At 40.3% G+C, this 20,795-nt stretch overlaps 2 long non-coding RNA genes across 2 annotated transcripts; both read left to right on the top strand.

Moving 5' to 3' along the window:
• Positions 1-297: 297 nt before the first annotated feature.
• Positions 298-2,190, top strand: LOC131599280 (uncharacterized). Its single transcript, XR_009282688.1, has 2 exons — positions 298-1,371; positions 1,939-2,190. It is a non-coding gene; the product is annotated as an uncharacterized LOC131599280 (long non-coding RNA).
• An 8,397-nt stretch (positions 2,191-10,587) lies between these two features.
• Positions 10,588-12,480, top strand: LOC131599281 (uncharacterized). The gene is made up of 2 exons (XR_009282689.1): positions 10,588-11,661; positions 12,229-12,480. It is a non-coding gene; the product is annotated as an uncharacterized LOC131599281 (long non-coding RNA).
• Positions 12,481-20,795: the final 8,315 nt, after the last annotated feature.

The raw sequence follows: 20,795 nt of genomic DNA on the forward strand, positions 1-20,795 counted from the left end.
CACTAAAAAGAAATGGCAAAGAAAACTAATAGAACCTAAAAATATTAATGGAAACAAAGTAAACAGAGGGGTGTGAATCTGAAAAATTCGTATGGCCCAAAGAAGTTTTATTGTGACAGTTTTCTCTTATGTCAAAAATGAAGACAATGGGCCAGGGGTGTGTGCTAGCAGTTACGGCCCAATAGAGTTTATTAGTATTCAGATTAGTCCAAATTATCACAACTTTAATCAACAATTAATGACATTAAATCAGAGACTGAATTTCTGTTAACATTCTCCATTAACTTAATTAATTCATTCTGTTAATTAATAATAGAAAACAAATTGAAATGAAAAAGAAAAATAAATTGAAATGAAAAAAGAAAAGGGATTAGGGTTAGAACCTTGCGTCGTTCCCCCTTCCCTACTCGTCTCTCACTCTCGCGAATGGCGCACCTGAGCGGCGCCGGAGAAATTCACCCTCTCCGATCGGCCATCCACCAACGACACCACTCAATATCTCTCTTCGCACCCTCAATCTCGGCAAAGAACTCTTCTCCTCTCACGAGCAAGATGAAGCGGCGGCGGTGATTCTGCCCTTCTTCTCCGATCAAACTCTCTATCGCCGTCACGAAACAACCATCAAACTCTCTATCGCCGTCACGAAACAACCGCGAGACAACAATTCTCTCGTCTCTTCGTCTCCGATTCAGATCCTCCGCCTCATCATCATCGATTGCCTCGCACTCTTCCTCTTCATGAACGACGCGCGGAGAGTCTCACCGTCTCCGATCAAAACTCCGGCCAACGCCATGAACAAGCTCTCGTTTCTGCCCTCTCGTTTCTGTTAGCCTTTTTTCTGACGATTTTGTTGACTAATTGAGGTGATTGAAGGATTGAGGATTGGATATTGAAGGAGATGGAAGAAGCTTCGATGAATGAGGATTGAAGGTTGTTGATGTGTTTGGCTATGGTGATTGGAGGTTTGATTGAATGATGAAGGTGGTGATGGTTTGTGAATGATGAAGATTGAGTTGTGCAGAATGATGGAGTGAAGTGAAGTCGTGAAGAAGCTGATGCAGATTGAAAAACCAGTGGAGGATTTGTAGGTTGATGAGGTGATGAAGATTAAAGAAGATAGGGTTTTTGAGAGTGAAGGTTTAGAGATTTTGAGGGGAAGAAGATGGAAATTGGAGTGTGAAGCGATGAAGATGATGGAGAGTTGAACTTTGATGAATGATGAAGATGGAAATGGTGCGGAGATAGTGAATTGAGAGTGAAAGTCCAGAAGGAAGAATGGTGGAGAGAAGGTAAAGATGGTGGAGAGTTATGGAGGAATTGAAGAAAATGGTTGAAACCTGAAGCACTGCAGAAGATGATGATTATATAGAGGTAAGTCCCTTGACTTTTTCTGTCACATTCTGAACCTTCTCCTGCTGAATAATTCTCAATGATTCTGTTCACTTTCAGTTAGTTTGTTATGGAGCTGTTGGTTAGTTAGCATATTCTGTTAGAGTTTGTTAGAATGAGTAACTGATTCTGTTTGAGTTAGTTATAGGTGAGTAATGAAACAGGTTAGTTATATGCGGTTATTGATAGTTGGAACTGTTTTTAGTTTGGTATGTGGAAATTCTGTTAGAGAAGTTAGGGAAGTTTTGTTTGGATTTTCGGTTAGGGGTTAGTTATGGATGGAGGGCTGAGATGGTTAGAGTTAGTTAGTGAATTGATGGTGACAGTTATGAGTTGGTTAACAGTTAGTATTTCTGTTATAGGGTTGAGTGTTAATTGGTTTAAAAAGTGGTTAGGAAAGGTTTGGTTTAATATAGTGAATGAATGCTGATTTTCTTATTGTTTATGCAGGGCTTTTATACTAGTGCAGTTTGGATTTATTTGTGTACATTCTGAACTGGTGTGAACACAAATGGTTTCTTTTTGATGTGTATGTATGCTGATGTGTAGGGATGCATGATAACACCATTTCTGTTTTGCTGGTGCAGTAGGAGTTTATGAGGATTGAAGATGGAAAATGATGGATGACGAAAAGAGGTTTGAAGATGGAACAAGAGATGGAACCAAGGCTTGGCTACAAGAATAGAAATAACTTTTGTATTCAAATGGTGTAATGTGCAATTGGATATGGATTTATAAAAGTGTATTCTTGTATGTTGACTTTTGATGATTTGTCATGAACATAAATGGACTTTGGTGAAATATTTGGATGAAGAAACTTGGATAATAATGTATTTGACCATGCTCTGACAATGCTCAGATAAATTGAACTTTGAAGTTGAATCTTAACAAATGAATTGGATCTTAAATGACATTGGCCTTTGTGAATAAAGTTGGATGATGATAAATGCTACTTGAGTGACCATAATGATACAGACCTTGGAACTTGTTTCTACGCCCTCCAATTTTGCAAGCTCAAGCAACTTGGATCCACCTAAGTCCGTCTCCAATTAATAAACTCCAATGATAAACTTAAGTAATTAACCAAAACTCTAATTTTCTCTTGAGATATAAAATTGATGACTAGAGATGTGGGAAACAACCAAAGTACAATACCAAGTAAACTTCTTTTAATCCCCGATGAAACAATATGCACTTGATGTTCTTAAGGAATTTTGATAAAGATGTTGTAGCTTGACATCCTTGAATGAAGAGGGGCCTTGAGACCATGGATACCTTAATTACCTACATCCTTGATCATAAACCAGATTGCATGATATGTTAGATGACCTAAAATGCAAATGAAGTTAAGAACAATAAGCTAGCTAGTAGAAAAATTGGATGGGCAAATTTTGGGGTGCAACAGCTGCCCCTATTTAATCATCTTAAACCTGAAGGTGAGATTGGCGCTAGCCTTTCGAGCATTCGAGGTAGAAGAGGATTAAATACTAAGTGAACCTGAAAATTTGCTTGATGAGAGATAGGATCCACTGGGGAAAAGACGGTGTCAACTCTACTGAGGAAAAGTGTATCAATTCTGGATTGAACAAATTAACTCTGGGTTAGAAATGAAATAGAACTCAACTCTGGGTTGAAGAAGAATAGTGGGTCAACTCTGGGTCGAAGAATAAAGGGAAGTCAACTCTGGGTTGGACAAGATGTAAACATCAAATCTGGGTTGGGAATAGAAAGGGAAATCAGTATTAATGGGACAAGATATAGGCATCAACTCTGGGTTGAGATAGAAAGTAAGAATATCAACTCTGGGTTGAAAACAAGAGATAGACATCAACTCTGGGTTGAGAGAAAGTAATTCAACTCTGGGTTGAAAGGGGAAGGATGAACAATTAGAAATAACCGTCAACTCTGGGTTGAGTGGGAAAGAGAAATCAATTCGACATAACCGTCAACTCTGGGTTGAGTGGGAAAAAGGAGAAGTCAATTCTAGATTGAATAAAGGATGATCGTCAACTCTGGATTGATTGGGAAAGAGAACAAAAGACAAACGTCAACTCTGGGTTGAGTGGGAAAGGAGAAAAGATAATGAGCAATATCCGTCAACTCTGGGTGAGAAGGAAAAAGACAAAAGATAACCGTCAACTCTAGGTTGAGTGGGAAAAGTGAAGTCAATTCTGGATTGAATAAAAGATATCCGTCAACTCTGAGTGAGAGGGAGGGACAAAAGATAACCGTCAACTCTGGGTTGAATGGGAAAAGACAAAGGATAACCATCAACTCTGGGTTGAGTGGGAAAGGAAAGGATTAACTCTGGGTCAAATAAGAGATAACCGTCAACTCTGGGTTGAGTGGGAAAGAGAAAAGATAACTGTCAACTCTGGGTTGAGAGAAAAAGGAGGAAATATGACCGTCAACTCTAGGTTGAGTGGGAAAGACAAAAGATAACCGTCAACTCTGGGTGAGAGGGAAAGGAATCAATTCTGGATTGAATAAGGGACAACCATCAACTCTGGGTTGAGAGGGAAGAAACAAGACAACCATCAACTCTGGGTTGAGTGGGAAAAAGATAAGCATCAACTCTGGGTTGAATAAAAGACAAACATCAACTCTGGGTTGAATAAAAGGTGACCGTCAACTCTGGGTTGAGTGGGGAAAAGGATAAAGAATAACCATCAACTCTGGGTTGAGTGGGAAAAGACAAGGGATCAACTCTGGGTTGAATAAAAGATAAGCGTCAACCCTGGGTTGAGCGGGAAAAGAAAAGAGATAACCGTCAACTCTGGGTTGAGTGGGAAGAGATAATTAACTTGGGGTTAAAATATGGAGGGAAAATCAACTCTGGGTTGAAGAAAGATGAACATGACTGACTTTGGGAGATGACACCACAATGGTAACTCTGAGTGATCCAGTGGACTATCAATTGATTGCTTGTAGGGACCTCATCTGATGAGTAACTTGGCTTATGTTTCATATGCAATGTATGATTTATTTGTGCACTTCTGGAGATGCAATGTTATGGATTCTATATGTAGTGTACTGATTGATTGTTCAGGGTTTCTGCTTTGATGTGGAATAGATTCGGTGGAGTTCTGAACTCAGCTTGATTCAAGGTAGGGTGGATGCCCCTGATTTGTTGATGATTGGATCATGCGGGAGAAATGATAATGAAAATGCAATGATATGCATGATGATTGTATGATTATGAATGGAATGATTGTTTCCAAGATACCAGGAGTGGATGGAGAATGCCCTTGCGGAAAGGTTGTTGCTCGAAGGATAGAACTTGTGAAGGTGAGGTGTTTAGTTTGACTCCTCGACACTGGTCTTGATATCTGACACTTGCTTGGGGATGGAAAAATGAATTATCACTAGCTTGCCCCAGCTTGTATGACCTTTTGAGATGGAACTTTGATATTCTTGAATCATGGAGATTTGTAATGGTTTGCCCCAGTGTAGATGAAGGGATGAATGCCCCAGATTGAAAGGAACTCTTCCACCAGATGGGTGCTTCAGAGATTTGCTTTGTGGATGACCAACCTTTGCCTTTGTAAGATTACTCGGCGGAACTTCAATGTCGGACTTTCCTTGGTATCAAGTACTTACTTTCTGATTAGAGACAAATCTGTTTTGAAAAAGATAATGAGAATGCAATGCACATGTTAGTCTCAAAGAAAAGTTTTTATTTGTCAAAATGTTGTACTGATACTAACACAAGTGACAAGCAACATTAGGAGTCAGTTTGACATGATTTTAAAGTTTGTATGCTTTCGGAACGAACCCTGCTTCAATTAGGACTTTTGAGGGTTGTAACGTGGTCGGGTTCACGGTTTAAGAAACAAAGGATAAAGGCTCAAGTTCTACTTAACCCACCCCTTCTTCGTGATGTTCTCCAGTCCTACGTTCAGCTAGTTTGACACGAGTATTCGCCTTTCAGGAAGGATTGTGATGGATGAGGATCCTTTGTGACGTTGATGGAGGTGGCAGTCACTCTTCAGTGCTTTCGTTGATGGTCACAACAACTTGTCCCTCGGAGGATTCTTCTTTTGCTTTTTGTTTTCCCTAACTTTTGCCTGGACAAACAGTTTCTTTTGAATTTGGTTTTCGTTGTCCAGTGGGATATGCCCTAATTTTTGCCTAAGTCATTTGCTTCAAAGCTTTTCTTTCCTTTTGACTTAGCGGGCTATTGTTTCTTTCTTTTTTTTTCTTTTTTTTTTTTTTTTTTTTATGATTCTTTTCATCATTCTTTGTCTCGTTCGGGAACAAGTTGTATGACTTTTGAAGAGGTTGTGACTGCCTTTTTCTTAGAGAACGGGAGACATCCATTGTGGATGGTGCTCTTCCTTTTTTGTTGTGAGATCTGAGATATGATTGATCCTCTGATGGAATACCTGAAAGTTGAGCGCTCGGTCGCGCTAACTGAAGACTACCCTGCCCCTGGTTAAGATTGAGGGTTTTGTATATTTTTTGAAAAGAAACTACTACTCCTTAGGCTCAAAAGGGTTTGCGAAGGTTTCACTCCCTTATAACTCCGGTGTTTAGGAATCGAAACAATGCCTGTACATCATCAGCAGGATCTTTGTTCCAAAAGCGTACAGTTAGTAGTTCATGTGTTTTTGATTTTTCATCATTCTCCTTTTTTAGTTGCTTAAGACAAATGAGTGAAGTATCAATGAACATAATAACAAAGATGAAATGATTTGAGAAAAACATGTATATTACATTTTTATTTATTCAAACAGAATGAGTTTCTTACAATGGATAGTACTTGATAACAACAAAAGTAGTACAATTGAAAATACTAAAGAAATCTATACAATGGCAAGTTTGGCCTTATTCTAATGCAAATGAAATGTTTTCTGACAAACATAAAAGTCTTCATGTTCCACTGGTGGAAGCTCCATTGTGAGGTGGCATGGGATTGTTGACCACATTAGGTGCCGCAGGTGTGAATGTAATCTCCTTTGCATCAAGCAGATCCTGAACCTTGTCTTTGAGAACTCTGCACTCTTCAGTGGTGTGACCAGATCCTCCAGAGTGGAATTCACACTTGGCATTAATCTTGTAATTTGGAGGGAGAGGATCAGGAGGAGGCCTCGCTTCAGCTAATTGAATCAGTTTTTGATCAAGCAAGGCGGCGAGAAGTTGGCTATAGGTCATTGGTACACGATCATACACCCTTTTAGGCCTATTCTGCCTCTGTTGACCTTGTCTCTGCTGATAACCTTGTTGTTGGAAACCTTGTTGTTGTTGTTGGACATATTGTTGATAAGGGACCCAAGGTTGTTGACCAACAGGTGCCACATAAGCTTGAGGGGCGGTGGCGGCCACTCGATAGCAAGGAGCTTGATCTTGAGCATAGGTGGCACTGGTCTCGCCTTCTTTCTTCTTGACAAAGTTACCCTGAGGTTTCTTGTACCCATATTGGTTTGCAGCAGCAGCATTGGCGGGATTCTGGATCTTACCAATTTTCAAACCATTCTCAATTCTTTCACCAATCCTGACTAGATCGGAGAAACCAGAAGAAACACTACCAACCATTCTCTCATAGTAATGTCCTTGAAGAGTGTTCATGAACATGTCAACCAGTTCGGATTCAGAAAGTGGTGGATTCACTTGAGCAGCCATTTCTCTCCACCTCTGAGCATACTCTTTGAATGTCTCATTGGTCCTTTGCACTTGATTTTGAAGTTGCAACCTAGTCGGTGCCATGTCAATGTTATACTGATATTGCTTGAGGAAAGCATCAGACAAATCCTTCCAAGATCGGATTCTATTACGCTCCAGATTCATATACCAGTTCAGAGATGCCCCAGATAAGCTATCTTGGAAGCAGTGAATGAGCAATGAGTCGTTGTGGATGTGAGAAGCCATCTTACGACAATACATGATGATATGGCTCTTCGGACAGCTCAAACCCTTGTACTTCTGGAAGTCGGGAGTCTTGAACTTAGGAGGGACAACCAGATTAGGAACTAGACACATATCCTCAGCATCCATCCCATAGGCACTAAATCCTTCAATGGCTCGAATTCTTTCCTCAAGGATTTTGTACTTCTCAGCAGATTTCTCAACGTGTCGAGCTCTTTCAGCAGTTGGTATTGTTTGCATTTCTGGGTTAGCAGAACGAGTACCACAGAAAGCAGGAATAGGAATCTCTGTTTGAGAAGGTGGCACAGGAAATGGGAAAACAGGCCCAGTCATAGTTGGCACTCCAGAAGTTATGGGCATGGATCCTCCTTGGTTTAAAGCTCCAAGAGTATCAGCAGTCATGAAGCTAAATGGCATTCCAAGAGTAGCATTAGTCCTTGGTTGGAACTCAGGTGGAGTAGAAGAAGGTGGAACGACCTCAAGTTGGCTAGCAGCAGCTTGGTTACCAACAACGGGGATCTCTTGTGTAGCAGGAACCCTTTCAGTTCTCAAGGCTTGGATAGCTTCCAGGATAGCATCGACCTTAGTTTTCATTTGATCCATCTCTTCTCTAATGGCAGCTTGATCTTGTTCATAGTTCTCCATGATTCTTCTTCTGTGAGCTCTTGTCAGATATCGGTGTGGAGGAATCGTCTTGACTGATCTGATGGAGAGAAATAGGTAAGAGTATTGGTAACCATGAATGCACATGCATGAATGTAAAAATGTTAATGAAGATGCAAATGTATCATAAATCAGGATCAAGGATCAAGGCTTCTTAGATAACATCTTCTCATGGACAATAAGAACTGGTCGAATCCTCCAGATTCAGAGGTTCGACGTTGCTTTCTGGATAAATAGCTTGTGCATAAGTCAAGGGTGGTCGAATCCTCCAGATTCAGAGGTTCGACGTTGATTCTGATAGATAACCTTGCATAAGTCACATAAGGTCGAACCCTCCAGATTCAGAGGTTCGACGTTGATTATGATAGATAGTCTGAACGGGCATAGGGTGGGATGGAGGCTTGTTTTCCTGCAAAACAAAATTTCCCAACCCCTCTCACAGGTAGGATCTAGTATATGGTAGGTCAAGAGGCCAACAGAGGATTGAAAGTAGGCGCAATCATACGATATTGCCTCGTTCAACCAAGCTCTGCCCGTGGATACATGATCGGATCAATCAGACATACGTCTTCTGTCCGTCATGGCCACTCTATTCCTAGTTCCTAAGGTATCACTCATGGCCTGGGCATTGGGCCTTTTACCTCATAGAACATCCCACCCAACCTGCAAACAGAGAAAATATGTGGTCCCCACGGGGACCCATAATATAGTCCAGATGCATGCGGAAAGTAAATATGACATGCAAACAGGAATAAACATGATATACAAACATATATACACAGGATGTAAGCATATAAACAAATAAAGAAAAACACCCAAAGAAAAGAAACAAACAAAGGCTAGGATCGACTTGCTAAGAACGGACCAGCACAGGTCTATCACGTCCCCAGCAGAGTCGCCAGCTGTCGCACGCTCGCGAAAATGTGAACAGAGTCGCCACCGATATATTTATCCCATAAGCGGGAAAGGAATATCAGAAAACCTGGAATAAGGAAAGGATAAGGTCTTGCGACCAGAGATAGGGTACGGGAGTCGGTTACGCGAGGGGAAGGTATTAGCACCCCTCACGTCTGTGGTACTCCACAGGATCCACTCATGTTTGTTCTATTCTAAGGGTGTATAAATCTAAAGCTCAATTACTAAGGGAATGCATGCAAATGAAAGAAAAGAAACACGGGGAAAATAAGGTTTATAAATAGTTGTGCTCGCTTAGGCCCCGCGACCCAATGCCTACGTATCCTTTTCAGGAATCAGAGCGCCGTAGTTCGGCGCTTTAGTTTTTGTTTGTTTTTATGTTTTTTAGCTGAACAGTTACATTCGCACTCCGCTGCTCGACCTCTGGAGTCTTAAGCTGGGAATGGAGCGGAAATAACGTGTCCGATTAGGAGAAAGAATGCCCTGAAGGCAAGAGAAAGAATGCCTCGGAGGCAAGAGAGAGAAGAGAGAAGATTGGTTTGTGTTTTTTAGGTGTAATTCCATGATGGACGAAAACCCACTACAAGGCTTCGCATCACTTCCTCACTTTGATTAGCTCTGAGCCTTTATTAAGTATTTTGAAATGTTTTTGGTTGGGTGTCTTTTAAGGGAAATTAATTTGTGACTTGAATCATACCAAAAAGAGTTTTGTTTTGCATATTTAGAGAAAGCACATCGAGGCCTACGCCACAATCGTTTCTCTAAATAACGGTTAAGAAATACATCGAGGTTTCACACCTCAATCATTTCTTCTCCGCTAAGTAAAGGAGATACAAAAAAAGAGTTCTTTTGTGAATATTTAGAGAATGCACATCGAGGCCTACACCACGATCGTTTCTCTAAACAACAGTTAAGAAATACATCGAGGCTTCACACCTCAATCATTTCTTCTCCGCTAAGTAGGAAAGAACATACATCAAGGCCTACGCCTCAATCATTTCTTTCTTACTATGAAATATAGTAACGGTATGATCTTCATCGATATTTATTAAGTATTTTAAAAGTTGAAAAGAAAAGAAGGAAGACTAGCCTAAAATGATCAACTAGCCTAATATGATGGGAGCCTCTAAATCCTAAAGTTGTCATGGTTTCTACCTAATGGTTAGGAGCAAAAAAGCGGCATGAAAGTAAAGTCACGATTATAAGTCATAAGATTGAGTAAGGATACATTGGCACAAAATTATACACAAGCATGAAGTAGCAAGTCAAAAATATAGTACAAAATGAAATAAAATACTACTATTTTTTTTTTATATTGATTTTTATGGGAGAAATTGAATTACAAGCAAAAGACTAAAAGCAAATAGCCTAAAACTAATGTTTTTGTGATTATTTTTTTATATGTCAAAATCTATGTACTAAAGTCTTAAAATTAATAGGAAAAAATCAGTTTTTATTCACTAAAAAGAAATGGCAAAGAAAACTAATAGAACCTAAAAATATTAATGGAAACAAAGTAAACAGAGGGGTGTGAATCTGAAAAATTCGTATGGCCCAAAGAAGTTTTATTGTGACAGTTTTCTCTTATGTCAAAAATGAAGACAATGGGCCAGGGGTGTGTGCTAGCAGTTACGGCCCAATAGAGTTTATTAGTATTCAGATTAGTCCAAATTATCACAACTTTAATCAACAATTAATGACATTAAATCAGAGACTGAATTTCTGTTAACATTCTCCATTAACTTAATTAATTCATTCTGTTAATTAATAATAGAAAACAAATTGAAATGAAAAAGAAAAATAAATTGAAATGAAAAAAGAAAAGGGATTAGGGTTAGAACCTTGCGTCGTTCCCCCTTCCCTACTCGTCTCTCACTCTCGCGAATGGCGCACCTGAGCGGCGCCGGAGAAATTCACCCTCTCCGATCGGCCATCCACCAACGACACCACTCAATATCTCTCTTCGCACCCTCAATCTCGGCAAAGAACTCTTCTCCTCTCACGAGCAAGATGAAGCGGCGGCGGTGATTCTGCCCTTCTTCTCCGATCAAACTCTCTATCGCCGTCACGAAACAACCATCAAACTCTCTATCGCCGTCACGAAACAACCGCGAGACAACAATTCTCTCGTCTCTTCGTCTCCGATTCAGATCCTCCGCCTCATCATCATCGATTGCCTCGCACTCTTCCTCTTCATGAACGACGCGCGGAGAGTCTCACCGTCTCCGATCAAAACTCCGGCCAACGCCATGAACAAGCTCTCGTTTCTGCCCTCTCGTTTCTGTTAGCCTTTTTTCTGACGATTTTGTTGACTAATTGAGGTGATTGAAGGATTGAGGATTGGATATTGAAGGAGATGGAAGAAGCTTCGATGAATGAGGATTGAAGGTTGTTGATGTGTTTGGCTATGGTGATTGGAGGTTTGATTGAATGATGAAGGTGGTGATGGTTTGTGAATGATGAAGATTGAGTTGTGCAGAATGATGGAGTGAAGTGAAGTCGTGAAGAAGCTGATGCAGATTGAAAAACCAGTGGAGGATTTGTAGGTTGATGAGGTGATGAAGATTAAAGAAGATAGGGTTTTTGAGAGTGAAGGTTTAGAGATTTTGAGGGGAAGAAGATGGAAATTGGAGTGTGAAGCGATGAAGATGATGGAGAGTTGAACTTTGATGAATGATGAAGATGGAAATGGTGCGGAGATAGTGAATTGAGAGTGAAAGTCCAGAAGGAAGAATGGTGGAGAGAAGGTAAAGATGGTGGAGAGTTATGGAGGAATTGAAGAAAATGGTTGAAACCTGAAGCACTGCAGAAGATGATGATTATATAGAGGTAAGTCCCTTGACTTTTTCTGTCACATTCTGAACCTTCTCCTGCTGAATAATTCTCAATGATTCTGTTCACTTTCAGTTAGTTTGTTATGGAGCTGTTGGTTAGTTAGCATATTCTGTTAGAGTTTGTTAGAATGAGTAACTGATTCTGTTTGAGTTAGTTATAGGTGAGTAATGAAACAGGTTAGTTATATGCGGTTATTGATAGTTGGAACTGTTTTTAGTTTGGTATGTGGAAATTCTGTTAGAGAAGTTAGGGAAGTTTTGTTTGGATTTTCGGTTAGGGGTTAGTTATGGATGGAGGGCTGAGATGGTTAGAGTTAGTTAGTGAATTGATGGTGACAGTTATGAGTTGGTTAACAGTTAGTATTTCTGTTATAGGGTTGAGTGTTAATTGGTTTAAAAAGTGGTTAGGAAAGGTTTGGTTTAATATAGTGAATGAATGCTGATTTTCTTATTGTTTATGCAGGGCTTTTATACTAGTGCAGTTTGGATTTATTTGTGTACATTCTGAACTGGTGTGAACACAAATGGTTTCTTTTTGATGTGTATGTATGCTGATGTGTAGGGATGCATGATAACACCATTTCTGTTTTGCTGGTGCAGTAGGAGTTTATGAGGATTGAAGATGGAAAATGATGGATGACGAAAAGAGGTTTGAAGATGGAACAAGAGATGGAACCAAGGCTTGGCTACAAGAATAGAAATAACTTTTGTATTCAAATGGTGTAATGTGCAATTGGATATGGATTTATAAAAGTGTATTCTTGTATGTTGACTTTTGATGATTTGTCATGAACATAAATGGACTTTGGTGAAATATTTGGATGAAGAAACTTGGATAATAATGTATTTGACCATGCTCTGACAATGCTCAGATAAATTGAACTTTGAAGTTGAATCTTAACAAATGAATTGGATCTTAAATGACATTGGCCTTTGTGAATAAAGTTGGATGATGATAAATGCTACTTGAGTGACCATAATGATACAGACCTTGGAACTTGTTTCTACGCCCTCCAATTTTGCAAGCTCAAGCAACTTGGATCCACCTAAGTCCGTCTCCAATTAATAAACTCCAATGATAAACTTAAGTAATTAACCAAAACTCTAATTTTCTCTTGAGATATAAAATTGATGACTAGAGATGTGGGAAACAACCAAAGTACAATACCAAGTAAACTTCTTTTAATCCCCGATGAAACAATATGCACTTGATGTTCTTAAGGAATTTTGATAAAGATGTTGTAGCTTGACATCCTTGAATGAAGAGGGGCCTTGAGACCATGGATACCTTAATTACCTACATCCTTGATCATAAACCAGATTGCATGATATGTTAGATGACCTAAAATGCAAATGAAGTTAAGAACAATAAGCTAGCTAGTAGAAAAATTGGATGGGCAAATTTTGGGGTGCAACAAAGGGCAACAACCAATCGCTCCTGCTCCTACTCCTCAAACTGCAGCAGGGCCTGACTTTCGTGCCTTCTTTCGGATGGATCCGCCAGAGTTCTTGGGTGGCTTGGATCCTGTGGTTGCTCATGATTGGTTGTACGGCATGGAGATGATATTTCAGGCCATTCCATGCACAGAAGAAGAGAAGGTGATCTTTGCTGCTCAGAAAATGAAGGGACCAGCAGGTAGATGGTGGAATACGGAGTCTACGTATTTCACTAATCAAGGAATCCCAAAGGATTGGCAACATTTCAAGACAACTTTCTTGGAGAAGTACTATCCCAACAGTGTGCGTGCTTTAAAGGAGCGTGAATTTCAATCTTTCAAGCAAGGCAACATGTCAGTGTCTGAGTATGCGGAGAAATTCGAAGACATGCCTGCCTATTCTAGACAAGCTGCTTATGCTCCAGATTAGTTGTGGAAGATTGATCAGTTTCTTATGGGGCTGAATGCTGATATTGTACACAGTGTGTCTCAAAGGGAGTTCACCACCTATGCTGAGTGTTTGAGGCAATGCTATGTTGCTGAGAACACATTGAAGAGAGTCCAAGATGAAAGAGAGCAAAACAAGCCGGTTCGAAGGGAACAAGGAAGGTCGGGGCAGCATTTGAAAACTCGAAATCCCCTAGCTATGAAGAAACAGGTTTATGGTGATCGCTCTACTCAACCTCCTTGGTGTGGTAAGTGTAAAGGAAGACATTATGGAGATTGTAAGGCATCCCCAGTGCAATGCTTCAAATGTCAAGGATTTGGACATTATAGGAAGGATTGCGCTATGCAAGATGTTCCGGGAAAGACTAAAGGTCGTGTTTACACTTTGGATGCTAGGAAGGCTCAAGGAAACACCAATCTTGTTGCTGGTACGTGTTATGTTAATAATCAGCCCTTGTATGTGTTAGTTGATTGTGGAGCAACACATTCTTTTGTTTCCTATCATTGTGCGAGGAGGCCTTGTTTTGAAGCAAGCCCTCTCCCGAATCCTATGATTATCTCGTCAGCTACTGATGACGTAGTAGAAGCTCGAGAAGTTTGCAAGGAGTGTTCTATTACTTTCAATGGATGTAGATTCTTGATTGACCTTATCTGTCTACCGCTTAAGAAGATTGATATAGTGCTGGGAATGGACTGGTTGTCAGCTAACTCGGTGTACATCGGTTGTAAAGAGAAGGCTATCTTCATTCCTGTTGAGGAGACTACACCAACCGATGCCATTGAACATCTTCTTGAAGGTACAGTTAACATGATCAATTACCTTTTTGCTCAAGAGAAGTCTTTCCTTTTGGTTCTTACGTCGGACTCCGAGGACAAGAAGAGTGTGTTGGAGATTCCGGTTGTGTTTGAATTTTCCGATGTATTTCCTGAGGATGTTACTTCTCTTCCGCCGGAAAGGGAAGTTGAATTCTCTATTGATCTTGTCCCGGGTACTGCTCCAGTTTTGATTGCCCCTTATCGAATGTCTCCTACGGAGCTAAGGGAGTTGAAGAGTCAGTTAGAAGAGTTGTTGGCAAAACACTTCATTCGTCCTAGTGTTTCTCCATGGGGAGCCTCAGTCTTATTAGTAAGGAAGAAGGACGGTAGTATGCGTTTGTGCATCGATTATCGTCAGTTGAACAAGGTAACCATAAAGAACAAGTATCCTCTACCACAGACTGATGACCTCCTGGATCAATTGAAAGGAGCCTGTGTGTTCTCGAAGATTGATCTCAGGTCGGGATATCATCAGATTCGGGTTAAGAGTTCAGATGTATCTAAGACTGCTTTTAGGACGAGATACGGTCATTATGAGTTCTTGGTTATGCCATTCGGGGTAACCAATGCTCCTGCTGTCTTTATGGATTACATGAACCTAGTGTTTCAACCATATTTGGATCAGTTCGTGGTAATCTTCATAGATGACATCTTGGTCTACTCTCGGACTATTGAAGAGCACATGGAACATTTGAGGATTGTGTTATCGGTTCTTAGAGAAAAGCAGTTGTTTGCAAAGTTTAGCAAGTGTGAGTTCTGGATGTCTGAAGTCAAGTTTCTTGGACATGTCATATCTGGCGGCGGCGTAGCTGTAGACCCTTCAAAGGTAGAAGCAGTGATAAATTGGGAACGACCCAAGAATGCAACTGAGGTCCGTAGTTTCCTAGGCTTGGCAGGTTACTATCGGAGGTTCATTATGGGCTTTTCCAAATTGGCATTACCTTTGACCAGACTTACAAGGAAGGAAGTTTCATTCGAATGGAATTCAAAATGTGAGAAGAGTTTTCAGAAACTCAAGGAAAAGTTAACTACGGCTCCAGTGTTGGTGATTCCAGATCCAAACCGATCTTACGAAGTGTTCTGCGATGCTTCTAAGAAAGGTTTAGGTGGAGTGTTGATGCAAGATGGACAGGTTGTAGCTTATGCATCTAGACAGTTGAGATCTCATGAAGAGAATTATCCTACTCATAACCTTGAACTCGCTGCAATTGTGTTTGCACTCAAGGTGTGGCGACATTATTTGTATGGAGTTCACTTTGAGATGTTTAGCGATCATAAGAGTTTGAAGTATCTCTTTGATCAGAAGGAACTTAACATGCGTCAGAGGAGATGGATGGAGTACTTGAAGGACTTTGATTTTGATTTGAAGTACCATCCCGGTAAAGCTAATAAGGTAGCGGATGCCTTGAGTAGAAAAGAGATAAAAGTTGCAGAACTGATGATGTTGGAGTTTGGCCTTATGGAGAAGTTCAGAAATTTGGATTTACAATTTGAGTGGGCACCAACGGGTGTATTGATTAGTAACTTGTGTATTGAGAATGAGTTGCGGGAAAGGATCCGTCAAGCACAGTGGAATGATGTAGAATTGCAGGCTAAAGCAAACCTTCCAGATTTTGTTCGTACATCTGATGGACTCATTCTTTTTGGACGGAGGATGTGTGTGCCAAATGATGCGGAGTTAAGGAGGTTAATTCTGGACGAGGGTCACAAGAGAAAATTCACCATCCATCCCGGATCAACCAAGATGTATCAAGACTTGAAAGGAAATTTTTGGTGGCCTGGTATGAAGAGAGATGTGGCTGATTATGTAGAGCAGTGCATGATTTGCCAACAAGTGAAGATAGAGCATCAAAGGCCCGGTGGTATGTTGCAACCATTGGATATTCCTGTTTGGAAATGGGACAGTATATCCATGTACTTCATTGTGGGACTACCACGGGCATTAGGTGGGCATGACTCGATATGGGTGATAGTGGACCGTTTGACTAAGTCTGCGCATTTCTTACCGGTTAAGACAACTCACAAGGTTTCTCACCTTGCGAGGCTTTTTGTAGTGGAGATTGTGAGATTGCATGGTGTACCTTCTAGCATTGTGTCGGATAGATATCCGAAGTTCACTTCCCGATTGTGGAAATCCTTTCATCAAGAGATGGGTACAGATCTGAATTTGAGCACTTCTAACCACCCTCAGACAGATGGACAAACAGAAAGGACTATTCAGACCATTGAGGATATGCTGAGGGCATGTATCTTGGAAATTGGTGGAAGATGGAAGGATAACTTACCTTTGATAGAATTCGCGTATAACAACAGTTATCATGCGAGTATCGGTATGGCTCCATACGAAGCTTTGTATGGGAGAAAATGTCGATCACCGTTGTGTTGGTCTGAAGTTGGTGAGAAGGGAATTCTTGGACCGGAAATAATTCAAGAAACCACAGAGAAGGTTAAGATGGTCCGAGATAAGATGAAACAAGCTCAAGATCGATAGAAGAGTTATGCGGACAAACGAAGGAGACCGTTGGAGTTTGATGTAGGAGATCATGTGTTCTTGGAGGTGAATCCGAGGTTGAGGTTGAAGGGACCATTTAAGACGCGCAAGCTTAGCCCGAGATACGTGGGACCTTACCAGATCATGAGACGGATAGGTGAAGTCGCATAACAGTTACGTTGCCTCCTTCACTATCCGGGTTGCATGACGTATTCCATGTGTCTCAGTTGCGGAAGTTTGTGCCGGACTCGTTTCATCCTATCCTACCGGATACGATTGAAGTAGAACCAGATCTTTCTTTCCAACCACAACCGTGTCGTATCCTGGAATATGCTAGTAAGTCTTTGAGAAGCAAAGAGATACCTCTTGTCAAGGTGTTATGGGAAGAGTCGCGTTCTGACGAAGCCACTTGGGAGCTCGAATCAGAGATGTGGGAGTTGTATCCTCACCTATTCTGGTAAGTTTTCGAATTCGAGGACGAATTCTAATTAAGGGGGGGAGAATGTAATATCCTAATATTATTTCAAGAGATTAAATATTAGGAATAACTATTAAGTTAGAATGTAACTAAATGGCACTATGGTAAATAAGGTCTAGTTGAGGGATGATTTGGTCTATGCACCTAATAACTAAGGCCTAAGGGATTGTTTGGCTATTGACTCATTTGGCTTTGTGAACCAAAACAGAATTTTGGAGAGTAGAAGAAGAGGAAAACGTGAAAACAAGGAGAGAGGAAGAAGAGAACCCATTGCCAACTTCATCATCAACCTTGCATGCATTATTGATCCAACAATCTTCACACCTTCTTCTGATTTTCGCAGCTCTTACTGCTCCTCTTCAAGGTGAGTCTCATAGATAGAGACCTTGGGGTATTCTATTGGGTTTATGCCATTTTTAGGGTTAAGGGTTTTTGAGAGTAAATGCTCCAATGATCCTTACAATGCATGTTTAACTCTCCATTATGGTAATAATGTGTATATGTATGTTTACTATAGCTTGTTATTGGATTAACAATGGCTGCATGTGAAATTTTGGGTTTTGGGGACTCCAAATGCGTTGCTGCATTTTGCTGATTTTGCAGAGTTCGCTGTAGCGAATGGTTCGCTATAGCGAACTGTGTAGCGAATAAACCTGGGAGTTGAATTGATTTATTCGCTGTAGCGAACTTTCATTCGCTGTAGCGAATCGGGGCTTCGCTGGGAGTTCGCTGTAGCGAACTAACCTGAATTTGAATAAGTTTGCTTCTGTTTGAGTTCGCTGTAGCGAACTAGTCTGATGCAGAATTTGATATTTCTCCCATTTGAGTGCAGTTTCGTTTCGTATCGGAATCGAAGGCCTCTTATGACTTGTATGGCATCCTGATATGTATTAAGACCATGATATGACTGAAATCCCTTGTATATGCTTGTATGTTGTGGAATACAAATTGTGTAAATTATATTGTGGCATAATTATTGATGTTTCCACTTGTTCCAGTTGGACACTTGGATGTGATTGCCTGTGTGATGGTTTATATTGTGCTGTGTGATTTCGGAGATGTGCGTATGCTCGAATCGGAGTAGGCTTAAGCTACTAGGTGATAATGCACTGTTTTATGGACAAGGTTCCAAGGACTACCGTTGCGATGTGCTGGTGAGGGTCTTGAATGGCGTTTCCCACCTTGATGTAACACGTCGGCGTGCTCGGTATGTATGTGTGCACCTGAGCTACCATTGCGATATGCTGGTGAGGGTCTCAAAAAGGCGTTTCCCACCTTGATGTAACATATCGGCGTGCTTGGTAGGGTGGGGTCGTGATGCCATGTAGGCTACATCACTTCGGACTCACCTCTAGTGGTGCCACGTAGGTAATACCATTAGACTTTCGCCCGGTGGGCTTGTACTGTCTCATAGACGTTTCGCATCTGTATAACCATCTGCGTATATACCTAATTGATGGGGTAGTGACGCCACTTAGGAAGTCACTGCGGTAACTCATCACAGATGAGATTGTGTAGCCAAGTAGGCCTAAATCACATGGGATTCATCTGACTCATGGTGCGGTGGGCTTATGCGAGTCTCTTGACGCGATGTACAGGAGTAACTCACCGAGGGTGTGGTTAGTGCAGCCTAGGTAGACAAGCAGATACTACTTCTGGATTCCTCGTACCGGTGTACGGGTCTGCATACTTATTTGTAATGGCTTTGTGCCGGTTTGTTTGTTTTATCCATTGGATGGTTATGGGACTACCAATGGTGATGCTACCCATGTGTGTGTACTTGTACCTGGCCGTGAGGACAACCTGGATTCTCGGTGAATCTATCTTGTTGCATGTTCCCTGTAGAACTGAGCGAACCCGTAAGATGGGGAGACTCACTGAGATTTAGTAATCTCACCCCATTTCAATTATTCTTTTTCAGGTGGTTCGAGGCAGGATCGTGGAAAGGGTAAGATGGCTTAGCTTCGAGATGGTGTTTCTTGGCGATATGCTCTTTTGTAGTTTATGATCTTTTGTATCTCCATCTTTTGTACCATGGATATGTATTTGTACCAGTTGGAACTCATGTATTTTGGCCATGACAGTTTGGGCTTTTGTACTTGTACTTATACATTATCTATTCCGCTGCTTATGTTTATGATTTTCTAGTACCATTTTAATGCCATATACGTATATCCTAGGCAATGTATGTATGAGGTGTTACATCCTGACTAGCATCGACTCAATAAATCCCACAGGATTAAGGTGGATCCATTCCCGATAATCACACATTGTGAAGACTATGGGTGGACATAATTACACTGTCCGAGAGAATCCGACTGAACCGCAGGTATTTTTGAGGCAATGGGTCGGGCCGGTTCGGATGTGCGGGTTGATGAGTCAGCCAAAAGGTTAATGACGGTTTAACTTGGTCGAATTCGGTTTTCATTTTAAGACCCGTCGGTCACCGCACTAGACCGATGTTGTTGGCTTGTTGCTATATTTTTAAAACTAGGCCTAGTCTAACTTCAGCCCAAATCCAATTTTGAGAAAATCTTAACCTAATCTCAGCACCAGCATAAATACCTTATTCATCTCACTCTTCTGAGAAGTTCTAAGTTTTGTGTCGTTCTCCACCTCTTCCTATCTTCCTATCTCATATCAGTTCTTCCTCTTTGCTTTTCTCACCATCAATCTGTATTCATCCTGTCTTTGTCTCCATACTCTTATTAATAATTTTTGTTTTATCATTTTCCATCATCTTAGAGTATGATTAAAGTTGGTGGTTGTTGATTTTCAAAGAATATTATTGTTTGTTATTAAAGTTAGAGTTTTTAAAAATGACTTAGGGTTTATAACAAATTTTGTGATTAGGGTTTTTATCTTTTGATATTCTTTAAATACTTTTTTATCTGCAGGGTAAAATTAATTTGAAGGAATAGTTGTGGAAGTTGTCTAATTTTTGTGGATGTTCTGCACACTAAGACAGTAAGCATATCAGATAAAACTGTTATTTACTCCTTAGTTCCTTTTAAAACTTAACTTATCATTTATTCATTTATATTTAGTTTTAATTTTATGTTCTTTTTTTTTTAATTTTGTTATCTTCTATTTTTTAATGTTTTTATGTTCTTTTTGTTGCAGATTCATTACAGTTGATTTTGTATGCATGTTTAGTTTAGGTACCATTTGTTACCCTAATACATTATAGGTTTATTCTTCTGAGGTAAGAGTTAAAATTTTTGGTTTGGTATTTTATATTGATTTATTTTTTACTAACAAATTAATATATTTTTTTATTTTAGTTGTCTTTCTCAGTACTACTGTTTCTAACATTATATATTATTTTTGTGAATTTTTGTTTCTTGAAATGTATGATAGTTGTTTATGCATTTGTAGCTGAAAAGTTGGTTCTATGGTTGGATCTAGTAAGTTAGAAAAATCTTGTGTTTATAATTTTTTACCATAATATTTTGACTCTA

This window comes from Vicia villosa, linkage group LG4 (genome assembly GCF_029867415.1).
Source record: "Vicia villosa cultivar HV-30 ecotype Madison, WI linkage group LG4, Vvil1.0, whole genome shotgun sequence".
NCBI classification, from domain to species: Eukaryota; Viridiplantae; Streptophyta; class Magnoliopsida; order Fabales; family Fabaceae; genus Vicia; species Vicia villosa.